The sequence below is a fragment of the Oncorhynchus tshawytscha genome, linkage group LG28 (genome assembly GCF_018296145.1).
Source record: "Oncorhynchus tshawytscha isolate Ot180627B linkage group LG28, Otsh_v2.0, whole genome shotgun sequence".
NCBI lineage: Eukaryota > Metazoa > Chordata > Actinopteri > Salmoniformes > Salmonidae > Oncorhynchus > Oncorhynchus tshawytscha.
Window position 1 is genome coordinate 22878222 of NC_056456.1, and position 21917 is coordinate 22900138.

Below are 21917 nucleotides of genomic sequence, written 5' to 3' on the forward strand. Positions count from 1 at the left end.
GTATATCTATGTTGGCCTGGTATGGTTCCCAATCAGAGGCAGCTGTTTATCGTTGTCTCTGATTGGGGATCATATTTAGGTAGCCATTTCCCCATTGTGCTTTGTGGGATCTTGACTTTGGATAGTTGCCTGTGAGCACTATGTCAGTTTCACATTTCATTTGAGTTTATTGTTTTGATATGCTGTGTGTTTCACTTGGTAATAAAAAGATGTGGAACCCAGATCACGCTCATCAGAGAGAAACAAATTGCGCTGTATTTGATGTTCTGCCTCCAGCAGGCAACAATACAAAAATGCACCACAACACGAAATGTCATGTACCCAATACTTCCAATTGCAACATCATGTGTTCCTGGAATATGTCTTGATCTATTTAGTGCAGAAAATGTTCTTTCTACTGATGCAGTGGACACTGGAATTGTCAAAACTAGAAAGGAAAGCAGATACAATTGATGCATAGAATCAATTAGTCTCTTCTGCTGGAGAAAGTGCCTATATCTATCCTACCATGCCTTTCTAAGGTCTTCGAAAGCCAAGTCAACAAACAGATTACTGACCATTTCGAATCTCACCATACCTTCTCTGCTATGCAATCTCGTTTCAGAGCTGGTCATGGGTGCACCTCAGCCACACTCAAGGTCCTAAACGATATCTTAACCACCATCGATAAGAAACATTACTGTGCAGCCGTATTCATTGATCTGGCCAAGGCTTTCGACTCTGTCAATCACCACATCCTCATCGGCAGACTCGTCAGCCTTGGTTTCTCAAATGATTGCCTCACCTGGTTCACCAACTACTTCTCTGATAGAGTTCAGTGTGTCAAATCGGAGGGACTGCTGTCCGGACCTCTGGCAGTCTCTATAGGGGTGCCAGAGGGTTCAATTCTTGGACCGACTCTCTTCTCTGTATACATCAATGATGTCGCTCTTGCTGCTGGTGAGTCTCTGATTCACCTCTACGCAGACGACACCATTCTGTATACTTCTGGCCCTTCTTAAGACACTGTGTTAACAACCCTCCAGGCAAGCTTCAATGCCATACAACTCTCCTTCCGTGGCCTCCAATTGCTCTTAAATACAAGTAAAACTAAATGCATGCTCTTCAACCGATCGCTACCTGCACCTGCCCGCCTGTCCAACATCACTACTCTGGACGGCTCTGACTTAGAATACGTGGACAACTACAAATACTTAGGTGTCTGGTTAGACTGTAAACTCTCCTTCCAGACCCATATCAAACATCTCCAATCCAAAGTTAAATCTAGAATTGGCTTCCTTTTTCGCAACAAAGCATCCTTCACTCATGCTGCCAAACATACCCTTGTAAAACTGACCATCCTACCAATCCTCGACTTCGGCGATGTCATTTACAAAATAGCCTCCAATACCCTACTCAACAAATTGGATGCAGTCTATCACAGTGCAATCCGTTTTGTCACCAAAGCCCCATATGCTACCCACCATTGCGACCTGTATGCTCTCGTTGGCTGGCCCTCGCTTCATACTCGTCGCCAAACCCACTGGCTCCATGTCATCTACAAGACCCTGCTAGGTAAAGTCCCCCCTTATCTCAGCTCGCTGGTCATCATAGCATCTCCCACCTGTAGCACACGCTCCAGCAGGTATATCTCTCTAGTCACCCCCAAAACCAAATCTTTCTTTGGCCGACTCTCCTTCCAGTTCTCTGCTGCCAATGACTGGAACGAACTACAAAAATCTCTGAAACTGGAAACACTTATCTCCCTCACTAGCTTTAAGCACCAACTGTCAGAGCAGCTCACAGATTACTGCACCTGTACATAGCCCACCTATAATTTAGCCCAAACAACTACCCTCTTCCCCTACTGTATTTAATTTATTTATGTATGTTGCTCCTTTGCACCCCATTATTTTTATTTCTACCTTGCACATGCTTCCACTGCAAATCTACCATTCCAGTGTTTTACTTGCTATTTTGTATTTACTTTGCCACCATGGACTTTTTTTTGCCTTTACCTCCCTTATCTCACCTCATTTGCTCACATCGTATATAGACTTGTTTATACTGTATTATTGACTGTATGTTTGTTTTACTCCATGTGTAACTCTGTGTCGTTGTATGTGTCGAACTGCTTTGCTTTATCTTGGCCAGGTCGCAATTGTAAATGAGAACTTGTTCTCAACTTGCCTACCTGGTTAAATAAAGGTGAAATAAAAAAAATAAAAAAATTTGCATTTGCGACCGCGTGTTTCAGGTCATTTTCGATTTAGCTGGAAGTACCTGTGAACACGGTAGCTGTAGCCAAATGGCAGTTTAACGTGCTGTCATACTCAGCCAAGAAATCCAGTATTTCCAAGTGGTTTCCCTTATTAGCTGATTCTTTACCCTCATCATGTCCTCTGAATGCTAAATCTCGCTAGCCTAAAAACACAACCGTATATGAATAAGGCGCTTTAGAATCTCCCTGTTGTGCCTGATTTGATCATTGTGAGCATGTGTCTCATTGCGCCATTGCTCGTTAAGAAGATGGTCTACTCTTGTTTCCCCAAATGTTTTTAAACACACTGTAGCTCGCAGGTGTGAAGTTGAGTTGTGGTGTCAAAGTGCTGACTTTCTCAATCAAGCTAAATCTTTGAAATCAGTTGTCCAGGTTGAGTTGTTATCGGTGCTGAAGAGTAGGCAATTCCAACAGTAAAGCTTTTTTTGTCAGCTCACAGCTGGTTATCCACGGATAGCACTCATAATTATTAACTTGAAAATGCCTTTCAAAACTCTTTCCTGGTTGCACGAAATCAGGCAGTGCAGGAGTTGGGTCTCCCGGTCTGTTAAGATTGAACGTTTCATTAAAAGCTAGTCTTGAAAAGGGCGATGCTAACACTTTAACCACGACATCGTCCTCAATTACTCTCTCTGCAGTTTCCATCACCATCGTTACATACTAGGCTCAAGCGTGAGAAAACAAGATAAGGCTCGCTATTGGCTCTGAATAAGTGATGTATTCTTAGGCCCTGTAGAGGGCCTTGAGGTATCATACAAATGCCCCACCTATTACAAGACAATTTGTGATTGGTTGATTCTACTGTCATTCCAAAATACTGCTTTAATTTAAGTCAATGTCATTGGCTGTTGTTTTCTATTCAAAGCCTGAGGGCCTAGCCAATGAGCATTGAGCCCAGCTTGATTATTTCTAAGAAAAATTCGGGATATTTTTTTCTCTTGGATATTAACCCTTCTTTTTCCAACACAAACTGAATAAATTCAATAGGAAGATCCTTACAATTAAGACAAAATTACAAATTATAATATATACAAATATATACAGTTTTATGGGGTGGCAGGTAGCCTAGCGGTTAGTGTTGCACTAGTAACCGAAAGGTTGCAAGATCGAATCCCCAAACTGACAAGGCAAAAATCTGTCATTCCGCCCCTGAACAGGGCAGTTAACCCACTGTTCCTAGGACATCATTGAAAATAAGAATTTGTTTTAAATAAAGATTAAATGTGTATTTATCCTTAGGCCCTCTCTGAGGGTGTAGAGGGCCCAGGCGGTTCCCCACTGCTCTTCACCCAATGGCAAAATGGGTAATTGCAGGAAATTTGCTGTAAAACAGAGATTGCTTTTGTTAATCCCTGCCTCTTTGCGAATTAGTAGGTGGAATTGCAGAAATCTTGCTTTAAAAGGGCAACATTTTCTTTATTCCCCATGGCAAAATGTGTTGAATTGCAGGAAATGAAATGTTTCTCACCTAAAAATGTTTTGCAGCGAGGTGGAGGGCACCCCAACCAAATACCCTTTCCGGCCGTCAAAACGGCTAGAGCAAGCCCTGGAACGAAGCAAAGCTGCATTTTATAATTATTACAACAAGGAACAGGGCCCATGTAATACAATGGGAAGCCGCTCTCTCTCCCCAGACTGTATTGTCGAAACTTGCCACTACGCAGCGCACTGCCTTCTCTGAAATCCCCCACGACTCAGCCTCCCGCCTGTTTTAACAACAGCATTATCTATCGCTGAATTAGATTTCATCCTTTAGCCTACTCATTTTCTTAACCTCTTTTTCTGAATGAAATAGCTGTCTCTCTTCAATGACATGTGGATGCCATCATCATCATTTGAACACCACAGCTGTCTCTCTCCACTGACATTGGCAAAGACATCCTGTGAATGATACATACATACTTGTAGACAGCTATTAGATTTGATATTATCCTGAGATTGTCATTGCTCATTCCATGATATAGGATGGTTAAATTACAATGCATAGTAGGCTATTGCTTAAGCTTTCCTGTTTCTTGCAGACCGATTTATCACACAAGGGACCTATTTCGTTATCAGCATGTGCACGCACGCAGGCTTCAAAAATATGTCAGAAAACCTACATGACCTAAAGTGTGATCATCATGCATGATAGTAGGCTATCGCTTATCATCATCATCATTTGTTTGGTGATAAATCATTGATTTATTCCACAGTTTCAGTTCAGCCGGACAAGTTTAGCCTAGGCTACTTTGTTGTGTTCATTTACACCACAGGACAAGACATGTCCATTCTAACAGGTCGGTGAAGAACAAGGTAGCTTACTAGAAACGGGGTCTTAGATGAGACTTTGATTAAACAGGTTGTGGCGGCCATATAGATCATATTAAATGAATCATTTTAATTATCATATTAGTATTATATGTAGGTGGCTGGATCAATGCACGCGCAGCAGCTCATAATAGGCAGTTAACCCACTGTTCCTAGGCCGTCATTGAAAATAAGAATTTGTTCTTAACTGACTTGCCTAGTTAAATAAAGGTAAAATAATAATAATAAAAAATAAATAATAATAATTCAAGACCCCTTGTGGGCGTAGAAAATGATTGAGAAAAAAAGGAGGAGGGACAGAAACTCCGCGAAGAGGAAGACTTCAGACAAGGTGATGCAACTGAAAATTCCGAATTGACACAACCTGCCACCAGATCTATACGACACCACGCTATGGTAAGCCATCAATGACACAAAACATTGCAATAAGATGATCATACATTATTATAGCTAGCTTTCTTGGTACGTTCAGTAGTTTGAATAGGAGCATCAATGAACTTTAATGTTAACCCACAGTAAAGACATGGGCACGTAATTTAGGCTAGCCATGTGTGGATGCTGAAATATATGATTTTTTGCCTTGACTTTACTAAAGTTAATTAAAATGAGCTTGCTAGTTAGCTAGGTGTTTACTCCGAGAATGATACACATTTAGGTAAGAAGGACGAGATAAATAGCCATTTCAACCGCTAGCCCACACAGTGTTAGCTTATTCACTCCAGTTATAACAGGTTATCTGCAACTGGCTGTACTTACTATTTGTAATATCACCGTTACTTCTTTTTGAATAAACTCATGCTACAGTTGTGCGGTGGTTGCAGATATTTAAAACCAATTTCAACATTGCTACTCAACACGTGGCAGTGTCAGATAACGTTAACGGTAGGCTACTTCCCTAGTTGTTGTTATGACATCATGGAATGGATATGTTGACGATTCTCACAGCGTATTTTACCAGACATTAGATGCTGTGAGAATCATCAACATATCCATTCAATGATGTCAAGGCTTCATCAATATAGAAGAAGTCTCTGTTGTTTCATAAAGCAACGTTGGACATTTCTCAACAAGTTAACTTAGCTTAAAGAGGTCAACCAATATTAAAGGCACATTCTGCCGTTTCAACATCCTGACACTGTTTGGTAAACTGAGGGATTGGGTTTGGTCAGCCTGGGGAAATAGCGTAGCTCATCATCCTATAATTCATAGAACAAGCTGGTGTTATTAGACATATTTCGGGGCCTGTTTGTTCACACTCAAATTATAGGAAAGCATAAACAATGGACTATTAGAGCCTGAGATCTTCCATTATGACAATATGATACAGTTATACTAAGCATGAGACATTTGTAAGTTATATTGAACTAATTTCACCTAATATTGGACTGTAGCTTTAATTTAACACCTGTAATCCCCATGAACATTTGTGGATTTCCCCTATTTAATGTGTTTGTTAGTAACAGTAACCTTTGGTTATTGTCAGTCTATAACCATACTCACTCTGATGCTTGTGTAAAAGCTGGGAAATAGGCTATGTCTTTAAAAGTCTTGTGAGAATTTTCAAATGGCTGAGTGACTTATTGTTATTAGTGGCAGTGTGATTTTTTTCAAAAGGCCTATTTCTTTCGTGCTGCTGCTGTGGAGTGGTGCTACCCCCAGAGGTCAATGTTGCCATTGCAAATGTGATGGTTGTAATGGTGTAATATTACTTGTCTCAGTATTTCAACAGGTTGGACCAAACCCAGCTTAAAATAATATTATGCATTCATGTCAGTTTTATGTATAGTATGAGTTTTTTTCTTTTTTCATATTTTAAAAATAGGGTACTTTGTCAGGTACAGGTACGTAAACTACTACTATGGCTTTTGAAGTCATCTAGGTTTCTTTCATTTAAATATCCACCCTAAACGTCACCTTGTTTACGAGGATTCTTTTCCAAACGTCAAAAATACACTACATAAAACATTTGTAGTAGCCTAGTATAGCAGTGTTAGCAGTTCTTGACTCACTCAAACCAGTACGCCTGGAACCTACTAGCATACTTGGCTCAAAGGCACTTAAATATTTTGTCTTGCCCATTCACCCTCTGAATGGCACACATACACAATCCAAGTCTCAATTGTCAGGTGTTCCTAATGTTTTGGTCCAATCAACATTTTTGTTTTAACTGTTTGGACTAATGATTAGCCTACACCCCTGGGGTGTATTCATTATGGAAACCGTTCAAGAACCAAACTGACGCAAATGGAACAAACGGGACCTACCTGAATTTGTCTAATAGAAACTCTTGCTTGTGTTTTCCGTTTGGAGTAAACAGTTTATAACAAAATGTTTTGCAACAGACTAAACATTTTGCCACAGAATCTGCATGAAGAAGGATTTTTCAGCCTTGAGACATGGATGACAATTGAGACATGTATGTGTGCCATTGAGGGTTAATGGGCAAGACAAAAGATTTAAGAGCCTTTGAACAGGTTATGGTAGTAGGTGCCAGGCGCACTGGTTTGTGTCAAGAACTACAACACTGCTGGGTTTTTCACACTCAACAGTTTCTGTATCAAGAATGGTCCACCACCCAAAGGACATCAAGCCAACTTGACAACTGTGGGAAGCATTGGAGTCAATATGGGCCAGCTTTCAAAACCTTGTAGAGTCCATGCCCCAAAAAATTGAGGATATTCTGAGGGCAAAAGGAGGGGTGCAACTCAATATTAGGAAAGTGTTCTTACTGTTTTTTACACTGTATAAGCCTAAATCAAAGGCATGTGTGGTAGGTCTAGTAAGCTTGTAATACATACAGTTGAACTCAGAAGTTTACATACACTTAGGTTGGAGACATTAAAACTCGTTTTTCAACCACAAATTTCTTATTAACAAACTAGTCGGTTAGGACATCTACTTTTTGCATGACACATGTAATTTTTCCAACAATTGTTTACAGACAGATTATTTCACTTATAATTCACTGTATCACAATTCCAGTGGGTCAGAAGTTTACATACACTAAGTTGACTGTGCCTTTAAACAGCTTGGAAAATTCCAGAAAATGATGTCATGGCTTTAGAAGCTTCTGATAGATTAATTGACATCATTTGAGTCAATTGGAGGTGTACCTGGAATGTTTTTCAAGGCTTACCTTCACACTCAGTGCCTCTTTGCGTGACATCATGGGAAACTCAAAAGAAATCAGCCAAGACCTCAGAATTTTTTTTGTAGACCTCCACAAGTCTGGTTCATCCTTGGGAGCAATTTCCAAACACTTGAAGGTACCACGTTCATCTACAAAAACAATAGTACCCAAGTATAAACACCATGGGACCACGCAGCCGTCATACTGCTCAGGAAGGAGACGTGCTCTGTCTCCTAGAGAAAGAAAGTGCAAATCAATCCCAGAACAACAGCAAAGGACCTTGTGAAGATGCTGGAGGAAACAGGTACAAAAGTATCTATATTCACAGTAAAATGAGTCATATATCAACATAACCTGAAAGGCCGCTCAGCAAGGAAGAAGGCACTGCTCCAAAACCACCATAAAAAAGTCAGACTACGGTTTGGAGAAATGTCCTCTGGTCTGATGAAACAAAAATAGAACTGTTTGGCCATAATGACCATCGTTATGTTTGGAGGAAAAAGGGGGGGCTTGCAAACCAAAGAACACCATCCCAACCGTGAAGCACAGGGTTGGTAGCATCATGTTGTTGGGGTGCTTTGCTGCAGGAGGGACTGGTGCACTTCACAAAATCGATGACATCATAAGAATGGAAAATTATGTGGATATATTGAAGCAACATCTCAAGACATCAGTCAGGAAGTTTATACCATTTGTATTTAATTAACTTTGACTATTGGATGTTCTTATAGGCACTTTAGTATTGCCAGTGTAACAGTATAGCTTCCGTCCCTCTCCTCGCTCCTCCCTGGGTTCGAACCAGAAACACAACGACAACAGCCACCATCAAAGCAGTGTTAGCCATGCAGAGCAAGGGAAACAACTACTAGAAGCCTCAGAGCGAGTGACGTTTGAAACGCTATTAGCGCGTGCTAACTGGCTAGCTATTTCACTTCGGTTACACCAGCCTCATCTCGGGAGTTGATAGGCTTGAAGTCAAAAACAGCACAATGCTTGACGCACAACGAAGAGCTGCTGGCAAAACGCACGAAAGTGCTGTTTGAATGAATGTTTACGTGCCTGTTTCTGCCTACCACCGCTCAGTCAACTACTTAGATACTTGTATGCTTTTATGCTCAGTCAGATTATATGCAACGCAGGACAAGCTAGATAATATCTAGTAATATCATCAACCATGTGTAGTTAACTAGTGATTATAATTCATTGTTTTTTATAAGATAAGTTTAATGCTAGCTAGCAACTTACCTTGGCTTACTGCATTCGCGTAACAGGCAGTCTCCTTGTGGAGTGCAACGAGAGAGAGGCAGGTTGTTACTCCGTTGGACTAGTTAATTGTAAGGTTGCAAGATTGGATCCCCCGAGCTGACAAGGTGAAAATCTGTCGTTCTGACCCTGAACGAGGCAGTTAACCCACCGTTCCTAGGACGTCATTGAAAATAAGAATGTGTTCTTAACTGACTTGCCTAGTTAAAAAAAAATATTATTTTTGGGGGGGGCAAATCGGCCCCCAAAAATACCGATTTCCGATTGTTATGAAAACTTGAAATCGGCCCTAATTAATCGGCCATTCCGATTAATCGGTCGACCTCTAGCCAAGACCATACAACGGTTTAACTGGACAGGTTCCACTCAAAACAGGCCTCGCCATGGTCGACCAAAGAAGTTGAGTGCACGTGCTCAGCGTCATATCCAGAGGTTGTCTTTGGGAAATAGACGTATGAGTGCTGCCAGCATTGCTGCAGAGGTTGAAGGGGTGGGGGGTCAGCCTGTCAGTGCTCAGACCATACGCCGTACACTGCATCAAATTGGTCTGCATGGCTGTTGTCCCAGAATGAAGCCTCTTCTAAAGATGATGCACAAGAAAGCCTCAAACAGTTTGCTGAAGACAAGCAGACTAAGGACATGGACTACTGGATAGTCCGCTAAGTTTTTCTCTCCACTTTTCCGGACAATTCGCATAACGGCACCAACGCTGTGGTCATTCTCTGTACAAAATATTAGGTTAGAGGCTATGCATCCTATTGGATGAATCATGAAAGGAGCTTGGCTACATTTAATTCACTTGCACCCCACTGAATAAGAAGAAATGTAAAACTGGCATTTTAGGAAACGTTTTGAATGGACATAGAGAATTAGTGAAATTATACGCACCCACCTAAAACACCATCAAAGCCACCTGCAGCGCTTCTCACTCAAACATAAGCAAATCACATTTGTCCTTTCCCAAAAATGTATTAAAAACCTTGCCTTAGCATCAACTCCTTTCTGTCGGATATTAAAAAAATTGTCTACATAATAGGATGATGCAAAATCAATGTAGCCTATCATATAAATCGACAGGGCAAGTTTTAAGTGGGATATATAGAGACAGCTGTGATAGGCATGAAGATGAAATTGACAACCATTAGAAAATTGAAACACATGCACGACAACCTGTCCATAGCCTAATGATCAACCTGTCCATAGCCGATTGATCAACCTGTCCATAGCCTATTGATCAACCTGTCCATAGCCTAATGATCAACCTGTCCATAGCCTAATGATCAACCTGTCCATAGCCTAATGATCAACCTGTCCATAGCCGATTGATTAACCTGTCCATAGCCTATTGATCAACCTGTCCATAGCCTAATGATCAACCTGTCCATAGCCTAATGATCAACCTGTCCATAGCCTATTGATCAACCTGTCCATAGCCTATTGATCAACCTGTCCATAGCCTATTGATCAACCTGTCCATAGCCTATTGATCAACCTGTCCATAGCCTATTGATCGACCTGTCCATAGCCTATTGACCGACCTGTCCATAGCCTAATGGTCAGCCGTTAATTTTAGTGATGCAATGGGTGGTAATTTTGACACTACATTTTCATTTGAGTGCTTTATCTAAATCTGTGCAACCACTTACTGATAAGGGTAAACGCCGGCAGATATTTTTTTATTTTACGGTTGCCTATAGCATGGGTAGTCACCTAGATTCACTTTAGCAGGTCTATAATATGTAGCATAATATATAGACTATATGAATGATGCATTCATATATTAATTAACTTCTATCTTAAATATCTCTCTGTCTTCACTGTTTCCTTCTTGCACAATTCACGCCACTCCACTGACCTATCTCTTCCTCCTCTTTCTAGCTCTTGAACGAGTGGCCTATTTATAGACAAATGAACAGCAATATAGTTTGAAACATATTTTGAGCTATTTTTAAAAACAAATACAGGTCTATTTTAGGAGAGAAGCATCGATCGATCCTCTTGCTTGCTGAAAGGCTATAAAATTAGGCTACAGCATTGGCAATGCACTGGCAGGGAAGTTTGAATGGTGAGAGCAATGTGTAGCCTAGCTCTGGTGTGATGTGATAACATTGGCTAAATTGATACCTTGCTGCACTGATGCATTGCAAGCGTAAAAAACAGGCAGAGAGAAATTAATTTATTGATTCACATCATGAATCCACAAACCTGTCAGTAGCAGTGCATGGCCTGTTAGTGGCGGTGTCCCAGATAACAGTTTCTATTGGTCAATATCTTATTTTCGCATGCGAAGACGTAAAAATCGAACCTGTTACGAATAAATAATTGATTTTTGGAGGACGATATTCATTTATTGTATTTTTCTTCTTCTTCCGAATGTGTCTGACGAAAATAACGGACTTGGTGAGAAAGGGCCTTTCCTAAAAATAGGCCTTTTACAAGATGAAATCATGACAGGAGCGTTTGATTCTTATTAAAGAGAGAGTTCAGACAGGCTACTTTAGAGAACTTTCTGAATGGACATATAGGCCTATAGAGAGAATCAGTGAACTGACACGCACACCCACGTAAAAGGACCCGTCAATCAAAGCCACCAGTATGTCAGACTCAAGCAAATATTTCTCCTTTCCTTAAAACCATTTGTGACTAGGGGGCAGTATTTTCATTTTTGGAAAAATAACGTTCCCGTAGTAAACGGGATATTTTGTCAGGACAAGATGCTAGAATATGCATATAATTGACAGCTTAGGATAGAAAACACTCTAAAGTTTTCAAAACTGTAAAAATATTGTTTGAGAGTATAACAGAACTGATATTGCAGCCGAAAGCCTGGGAAAAATCCAATCCGGAAGTGCCTCATGTTTTGAAAGCACTGCGTTCCAATGCGTCCCTATTGAGCAGTGAATGGGCTATCAACCAGATTACTTTTTCTCCGTATTCCCCAAGGTGTCTACAGCATTGTGACGTAGTGTTACGCATTTATGTTGAAGAGTACCCGTAAGCGGCTACATTGCGTAACTGGTCACCTGATGGCTCCCAGAGTGATTCTCGCGTAAAATACAGAGGTAGCCATTATTCCAATCGGTCATGTTGAAAAACCAACTGTCCTGGTGGATATATTATCGAATAGATCTTTGAAAAACACCTTGAGGTTTGATTATAACAACGTTTGCCATGTTTCTGTCGATATTATGGAGCTAATTTGGAATATTTTCCGGCGTTTTTGTGACTGCAATTTCCGGGCGATTTCTCAGCCAAACGTGAAGAACAAACGGAGCTATTTCGCCTACAAAAATAATATTTTTGGAAAAAAGGAACATTGGCTATCTAACTGGGAGTCTCGTGAGTGAAAACATCCTAAGCTCATCAAAGGTAAACAATTTAATTTGATTGCTTTTCTGATTTCCGTGACCAAGTTACCTGCTGCTAGCTGGACAAAATGCTATGCTAGGCTATCGATAAACGTACACAAATGCTTGTCTAGCTTTGGCTGTAAAGCATATTTTGAAAATCTGAGATGACAGGGTGATTAACAAAAGGCTAAGCTGTGTCTCAATATATTTCACTTGTCATTTTCATGAATAGGAATATTTTCTAGGAATATTTATGTCCGTTGCATTATGCTAATTAGTGTCAGTTGATGATTACGCTCCCTCATGCGGGATGGGGAGTCATTAGAGGTTAAAACTTATTAAAACGTATTAAAAAACCTTTCCGAAAGTAAGGTATAAGATAATGAATTGACAAGGAATGTATGAAGGGGAGAGACAGCTATGCGATAGTATGAAGATGAAATTGACAATCATTAAAATAGAAACATATACATGGAACATGTCCATAGCCTTTTTATCAGCGTTGATTTAAGAAAAGATTCCATATCAAATTATATCATGCCAAGTTGGATAGGATTGGTAGCATTGTCCATATGGCACAACATTAGTGCATTATAGACCTCTGAGTCAGAACAACTTTGTCGGCTGCTGTTTAATAATTCATGAATAGTCAGACACATCCAACCTTTTTTAAAGGTGCACTTTTTGAAATTGCTCCACCATTTCCTGATTGCTAAAATTCTAATAGTTTGCCTAATTTCAGTTTCTGACAAAACAAGCAAGTATAGTGTAAAGAGTCATTGTACCATCTTAACCACTGTGAAATATATTTTCCATAACTAAAAATATTCTATTTTCAGCAGTTTGAAGCTGGTGTACAAAACCGAAAGTAAACCACCCAAAAACTAAACTTAAGAACGGGAAGCATAGAAATAGTGCACATAGAACAGATATACCGCTTCATAGACTTGCTTTCAATGGGAATGACAGATCTATAACTCATATTTTATATGTGGATTTGGTCGGGTCGCCCTCAAAAGTTACATATTGCAGCTTTAAAAGAGACAAGCAAGCAATGAAAACATGCATTGTATAAAATAAAGTCCACACATCAAACATTTTTTTACTGAAGTGGCATAGCCTATAGGCTAGCGCTTCTACATCCCGACACAGCTAGCGGATTAGCTGCTTGAGCATCAAACAACAGTTGGAATGAGGAAGAGATGTAGACAGACTACGTTTGCAAAACAATTGCTTATGATCACTAGTAAACAGTACCGCAATTAGGTCAAGTTTATCTACATGAAGATAAAGTTAATAAAAATGAATGAAAAATGAATGTAGGCCTATTTACAAGCATTTCGCTACACTCGCAATAACATCTGCCACCCACGTGTACGTGACCAATACAATTTGATTTAAATAAGTTTGAACTTATTTATGTTTCTCATGGTGGTCTTCATCCGTAGCCATCAGTTACAAAGTTATTCAGTTACCGTCACAGACAGTGTGTAGCAGTGTGTAGCCTAGACCTACTGGGTAGACTACATTCCAGTTATCACAGTGAGTGAATGAGGAAAGTGTCTCTGTGACTCTCACTTGTGCATTGTGGTAAGACACTCAAGAGGAGGTATGGGTGAGAGACAGACAAACAAAAACAGCACGTAGGCCCTATTGGAAATTTCCCAAAGCTCTATAATGAATCTGAAAGTAGATTGCCGTGTCCACTGTGTACTTTTGCTCTCATTGTTGTTTTTTCGGGAGGGTGTTAGCAGTGCATATCTCACAACTAACCAGGCGTCTACAAGAGGACATTTCAGAATGCCAGCCATGCAGTATTTTGAGTAGCAGGGATTAGTGTTGCCACGTAGGGCTGTGGCGGTCACGAAAATGTGTCAGCCCAGTGATTGTCAAAGAAATAACTGTCGGTCTTATGGTAATTGACGTTAATTAACATAAACACATTTAGCATTTCCTGGCTTCCACACACAGCCTACAAGCCACTGATGCAGACCTTTGTAACATCTACATTTTAAAAAGTCTAATACAGCCATGTAATATAGCCTACACCTTCACAATGACGCCGTCATTTATTTTAGACAGGTCTAAAGAAGCATGATATGAAGAAAATGTAGTCTATATCAGAAGAACAGAGTTGCATAGTTGTCCTGATCTGGCTATGCCAAATGGCTGTGGGCTACACTAGTTCATTTAGCAGACAAGATTTGCTTAGTATTCCGTGGCATTATTTTATATTATTTTATATTATGAAAAATACAATTGAAAAAAGCTGAATAAAATTGAAAGGATATTTTCTCCAAATGATTTGAGGGAGTGTGCACGAGGCCATTCTGTGTTGAGCGGTTAACAAAGAAATAGGTCCTCCTATATGCTTAATTTAGAGTTATATGCTTAGATTTGTAATACATTGTAAAGCTGCATGATGCAACTCTAGTGATGCTCGCTGTACACACTTTATCAGTCTCTCATTCACAATTTGACAAGCACTTGATACTGCCTCGAATTTCACGGCTGCATCCCCTTTGTGTGGCCATAATGCACCCTAAAAAGATCCATGCCTTTTGTGGCCATTGTGCCCTTGGCCCGGTGTGCTGCGCGCTACGAAGCACCTCTCACATGGGTCTGCATCACGTGATTGGGTCATTCTCACAGGCTACAAGTGAAGATAGATATAGGACGCAACTGCGCGTGTCCTTATACAATTCCGAGGTGCATATTGAACTGTCCACATGTACTTTTCGTCAGCCAACAAGATGAGTAGGCCTAACGAACAGCAAAATGTGTCAATGTCAGTCTACTATCCCCCATAGTACAAAAGTTGACCTATTCTGTGCGTGAAACAAATATTCCAAACATAGTCTGGGACTATTGTGGGATGCAATAGAGACTATTGTGGGATGCAATAGAGACTATTGTGGGATGCAATAGAGACTATTGTGGGATGCAATAGAGACTATTGTGGGATGCAATAGATCCCAAATGAATACAACCACTAGCATAAAAAAAGCATTGTGGCTGACGCAACAGATTAGAACGTTTAGCTTTAAATGTTGATAAACTATTAGTTTATTTATTCACATTATAAGCTCAGCAATGTGCACATGGTAGTAGGCTATAAGCGCAAATGTTCCATTAGTGGAAAACACCATTATCAAAAGAGACCGCAAATGCAATTTTGCATGTAAATGCTTTTATTTTAAAGGTGCATTTTTATGGTGAAAATTATCTCCCCCAAACTTGAAACTCACACACTCTTTATGTATGACAGTTAGGCTCTACAGCCCTTGTAAAGCAGATTAATGTGCTTAATTTTAAGAAGTTATTTGGTCACTTTAGTTGTGAAACAAACCTTATCAAACATATAGGCCTATGGGATGGGCTACATGAGGTGTGGGACTATGATTCGAAAAAGTTGGCAATTTTTTTTATTTCTTGCCTTATGCAGGGCATCATTCACAAGTGATAGGCTAATATTGTCATCACACTAATATTGTCATCACACTATACCCATCACACTATTCTTGATTTATTAATCTTGTCTTTACATATATTATTTAGTATATGTGTGTATGTTGGCTACTAATGATTGTTTCATACGATACTACAACATTTTTCAGCCAGACCGATCTAACAAACCTGCTGGCGGCTGTTATAAAATGTTTATAATGTTTTTTTTAAATAAATCCTGTTACGTTTTTTTTAAGCAACAGCAACTCTTCTCTTGTATGTGCCTGTTCAATAATGTCCACTTCACTTTCATGCACATATCACGTGTGGCAGCTGTAATCTGCCAGCTAACATCCCCTTCCAGCCATCACTCACCTGTGCCTCTCTCCGTCTGCTCTTCATGCACATCTAGTCCATCAGCTTTTCAAATGTGGAGTTGGAGACCCTGATCAGTCTCCCGATGTTAAATTTGTACATTTGACACAGTGGAGAAGCGCGCAGAGCGAGCAAAGTTGATACATGGTATATCGTTTAATCCCTGTATAACTATATAGGCCTAATGTAAGCCTAAACTATCAGAAATCTATCTCTTTCGGGTGCTCCTTACATTCTGTTTGGTGCCAAATGTGTTTAAACTTTTACTGCAGTGATCTAAATCAGGGTCACACAAAGGGATTGTTGGTAGTCTTAAACAAATCTACTTCGAAAACAAAAGTATACACATTACACACATGGTTCTGGGCTTAAAAAAGGAGACTCCTGTACCATGTCAGATATAGAGTTGATTCAATTTGACACTTTATATACAGTATACAGTCAAACGTTTGGACACACCTACTCATTCCAGGTGACTACCTCATGAAGCTGTTAGAGAGAATGCGAAGAGTGTGTTATTTCATAGTTTTGATGTCTTCACTATTATTTTAAAATGTAGAAAATAATAAACAAATTCAGAAAAACCCTTGAATGAGTAGGTGTGTGAGATTTCCTCTTACTGACACAATGGCATGTATATTCTTTCTGCCATTCCTCCAGCCAAATCACAGGTAGGCCTTTTCAAATAGGTAGGCCTTTGCCATTATATGCAGTATTCTGTTATACAGTGAACAGTGGGAAGTTAAATGCCATATGTGTTGTATTGAGTAGAAGTGTGAATATCAGTGACAGGTTTTTTTGTGTAGCACATGCGCATCGCGTTTAAAAAAACCTGGAACAAGTATGGAACAGGATGCTATGCCACTGTGAAGTTTCCTCCCCGTGCTATCACGATACTATTGTTGTTCAACATGTTTTGCTGGCCCATAATTGCATATTTTTTGGGCATTTTTATCGTCATTCATGCTGGTATGAAATGATCGGCCTACCCTCATCAGATCTAAAGTCAAACTTTTGAATTATCTGTCCTGCCTCTTCTGTTTGTATTGATTTGATATTTTATGGCAATAATATGTTAATGTTCTCATTGGTTGAGTGAACTAGTGGAATGCAGGGGAATTTGCCCGAAACCACACCGACTCAATTACAGAGTTATTACTCACCCATGGCTGTCCAAATTCAGGTGACTCACACAGATCTTAGGTTATTAGCAGTTACTGAGGTTAGATTCAAACTACAACTTTCATAACTGTGTGGTAGCTAAAAACCTAAATGGACAGTGGGGAATTGACTTTACTTTTCCGCTGGACTGGCAGTGGGTTGGTGGATAACCTGTAACAGGTTATCTGATCGAAATTGGAACCTCTATTTTTTTTAAATAAAAAATAAATAAAAAATCACCTTTATTTAACTAGGCAAGTATTTTCAATGACGGCCTAGGAACGGTGGGTTAACTGCCTTGTTCAGGGGCAGAACGACAGATTTTTACCTTGTCAGCTCAGGGATTCAATCTTGCAACCTTACGGTTAACTAGTCCAACGCTCTAACCACCTGCCTCACGAGGAGCATACCTGTTACGCGAATGCAGTAAGAAGCCAAGGTAAGTTGCTAGCTAGCATTAAACTTATCTTATAAAAAACAATCAATCAATCGATCATAATCACTAGTTATAACTACACATGGTTGATTATATTACTAGTTTATCTAGCGTGTCCTGCGTTGCATATAATCGATGCGGTGCGCATTTGCGAAAAAGGACTGTCGTTGCTCCAACGTGTACCTAACCATAAACATCAATGCCTTTCTTAAAATCAATACACAGAAGTATATATTTTTAAACCTGCATATTTAGCTAAAAGAAATCCAGGTTAGCAGGCAATATTAACCAGGTGAAATTGTAAGGGTTTTCTTTAGGTGAAGTAGAGGCGGACCAAAATGCAGCGTGGTTGTTATTCATTGTACTTTAATAAAGAAACTGTACACGAATAAACTAACAAAACAACAAACGTGGAAAACCTAAAACAGTCCTATCTGGTGCAAAACACAGAGACAGGAACAATCACCCACAAACACACAGTGAAACCCAGGCTACCTAAATATGGTTCCCAATCAGAGACAATGACTAACACCTGCCTCTGTTTGAGAACCATATCAGGCCAGACATAGAAATAGACAAACAAGACATCCAACATAGAATGCCCACTCAGATCACACCCTGACCAACCAAAACAAAGAAACATACAAAGCAAACTATGGTCAGGGTGTGACAGAAATTGTGTCACTTCTCTTGCGTTCATTGCATGCAGAGTCAGGGTATATGCAACAGTTTGGGCCGCCTGGCTCATTGCGAACTAATTTGCCAGAATTTTACGTAATTATGACATAACATTGAATGTTATGCAATGTAACAGGAATATTTAGACTGAGGGATGCCACCCGTTAGATAAAATACGGAACGGTTCTGCACTTCACTGAAAGAATAAACGTTTTGTTTTCAAAATTATAGTTTCCAGATTCGACCATATTAATGACCTAAGGCTCGTATTTCTGTGTGTTATTATATTATAATTAAGTCTATGATTTGATAGAGCAGTCTGACTGAGCGATGGTAGGCACCAGCAGGCTCGTAAGCATTCATTCAAACAGCACTTTCGTGCGTTTTGCCAGCAGCTCTTCGCTGTGCTTCAAGCATTGCGCTTCAAGCATTTATGACTTCAAGCCTATCAACTCCCGAGATTAGGCTGGTGTAACCGATGTGAAATGGTTAGCGGGGTGCGTGCTAATAGCGTTTCAAATGTCACTCGCTCTGAGACTTGGGAGTAGTTGTTCCCCTTGCTCTGCATGGGTAACGCTGCTTCGAGGGTTGCTGTTGTCGATGTGTTCCTGGTTCGAGCCCAGGTAGCGGCGAGGAGAGGGATGGAAGCTATACTGTTACACTGGCAATACTAAAGTGCCTATAAGAACATCCAATAGTCAAAGGTATATGAAATACAAATGGTATAGAGAGAAATAGTCCTATAATTCCTATAATAACTACAACCTAAAACTTCTTACCTGGGAATACTGAAGAATCATGTTAAAAGGAACTACCAGCTTTCATATGTTCTCATGTTCTGAGCAAGGAACTTAAACGTTAGCTTTTTGTGGGTGATTGTTCCTGTCTCTGTGTTTTGCACCAGATAGGACTGTTTTAGGTTTTCCACGTTTGTTGTTTTGTTAGTTTATTCGTGTACAGTTTCTTTATTAAAGTACAATGAATAACAACCACGCTGCATTTTGGTCCACATATTGCACTTTTACTTTCTTCTCCAACACTTTGTTTTTGCATTATTTAAATCAAATTGAACATGTTTCATTGTTTCATTATTTATTTGAGGCTAAATTGATTTTATTGATGTATTATATTATTGATGTATCATAAGTTAAAATAAGTGTTCATTCAGTATTGTTAGGGGGGGGGGCAATGCAATAGTCTGGGTAGCCATTTGATTAGCTGTTTAGGAGTCTTGGGGCTTGGGGGTAGAAGCTGTTTAGAAGTCTTTTGGACCTTGACTTGGCGTTCTGGTACTGCTTGCTGTCAGCCACCACGTCAGCCACTATCAGTTTAATTGTGTTCCGATCTCTAATGCTTTTAGATGGTACAAGGTACACGGCAAACCGGATGTCATTGTTTTCAATCAGAGCACGACGGTAAATGCCGTTGAGGCTGGCGGTGAATACTGTCAGGCACCACGGTAGACGGAACTTTCCTCCAGAATTCAAATATTTGTTTGTTTACTGAAATCACCATAGCAACGCATACTGTCGTGCTGCCTTGCTTCCTGTTACCCTCTTTCTTGCTTTCTTGTCCTGCTATAACGACTGGTTTGATGTTTTTTGCACCCCTCGTCTAAACTCAGCATAAGTGGTTTGTCAGTATTGAGGTCAATATTTGCTAGGTTCCAATCTGACATCAAGCCACTACGTTACCCTAGCTCTTAAGAACAACCCCCCAGCAGTAACCACAGGAGGCAGTTCTGACTTAAGTTTGATCCTCCTGAGGTGGGTTGTAAAAATCTGCACCTACCACTCACAGACACAGTTCCCAGTGATATATCAACAATACAGTCAGTGCCCATTACTGGGCCACGGCCTTATTCCACTAATCCAGTGAAAAGATTAACCAGGACTGGCCTAGCGCACGTGTGCACGTGCTTCTGTGTGTGTGTGTGTGTGTGTGTGTGTGTGTGTGTGTGTGTGTGTGTGTGTGTGTGTGTGTGTGTGTGTGTGTGCTTGTGTGTGTGCTTCTGTGCACGTGTGGGGTGTTCAGTGCATGGAGGGCCCGTAGATGGTAGCAGAGATTATGGCCTTGAAAAAAGATTCCACATTCACAGCATTCACAGCATTCTCAGCAGCATTTGGCTAGAATGTCTGGCGTAGAAGGAGTTCACAAAGAGATCTTTGTATGTCATCACTGTTCATTCCACAATAGCTAATTAAACCACCCCTACCCGCATGGCCTGAATCTGACACTTCCATCTTGTTTATGTAACCCATTATTCTTTGTTGAGTAACATCTAAATGTTTGTTGTACCTCTTATACCACAACAAAAAAACATTTTATCTATATCTATAAAGGCTACATTAATTTCTCAGCTGAACAGATACCTTTACATTGTTCCATGAGTTTGGATGCTTCTTGGTCATGCTGTAAGTCAATGCCAATGTACAGTTCGAGCATGTACCAACCTGTGTCTATATCAGTCTCAGTTGGGGTTATTCATAGGTTACCTCAAGCTTCTGTTTACTTGAATAAACTCTGTCATACAGTAGATTCAGATTGATTCTGCACATTTCCACTCGTCCTCATCAAAGTTATGGCTCTTGCTCCTGTTTTACCCTCTTAGCCAATATTTAGTGTGTCTATTTTGAGATTGCCTTATTGTTAGTTGGACTGAAATGAGCTTGTATTTTGTTTTCACCCATTGCAAAGGAAACAATCCAAAGAGAATATGCTTTGCAGCCAATCATCCTTAGCAGAAACCGGAAACCCCAGAATAGTGAAATTCAATGCTTTGTGCAACTCCACTAAGCCACGAGGCTGACACTAGGCCTAGCCCGTATCTGGCTGTGCCTGGTGTAGTAGTGGGGTGTGTGGTGCTCCGTAAACATAGTATTTACTGGCCTAATGCCAGTAAATACCATGCTAATAACTTCAAGAAATTGTTTCTAGAATGTGTCTTTCCCAATTTCACACTTAGCTGGTTCAATTTGGTTTTAGTAAACTCCCTCAGGAGGGGTAAAAACGCAATCCTAGGCAACACAGTGACTACGGTCTGGTTTCAATGATGGACTTTTTTGGCATAGAGAACCTACGTCACTTCCTACGTCGCTACTTTATCCGCTGGAATAAAATGCAGAATATTAGCTAGCAAGATGGAGATCACAGAAGTTATTTTTAATGAGTGCTGTTTGCAAGTGGCTAGTTGGCATTAACTACCTTAACTAAAACCACTGCAAAGGTTTTGCGCACAAACTTTGTTTTTGAATTGTGACCGGCTGGATGGCTGCCTTGGTATTTGTTGGGAGAGCCCTGATCCCCCCCTGCCCCCTTATCATTGTACGCAGTGATGTAGTTCCTCTATGCCAAAAGAGTCCATCATTGAAACCAGACCCTAATCACTGTGTTGCCTAGGATCGGGTTTTTGAGACTAAGCAGAAAGTGCCATGGGCCTAGCCCAACAAGCAGCAGTGAGGAACTGTAGTGTGAGCCCCCAGTGCTATCTATAGGGTGGAGGGCATG

The 21917-nt window shown here is 40.3% G+C and overlaps 1 protein-coding gene across 2 annotated transcripts in view; it reads left to right on the top strand.

The window, feature by feature from the left end:
* Positions 1-4870: 4870 nt before the first annotated feature.
* LOC112226939 (sodium- and chloride-dependent glycine transporter 1-like) overlaps positions 4871-21917 on the top strand; it is an 80483-nt gene continuing 63436 nt past the window's right edge. Inside the window, exon 1 of one of the 2 annotated variants that reach the window (XM_042308382.1) lies at positions 4871-4966. The gene's annotated coding sequence lies outside the window, so the exon portion shown is untranslated. The remainder of the gene's footprint in view (positions 4967-21917) is intronic. The other variant, XM_042308381.1, reaches the window with a different exon arrangement.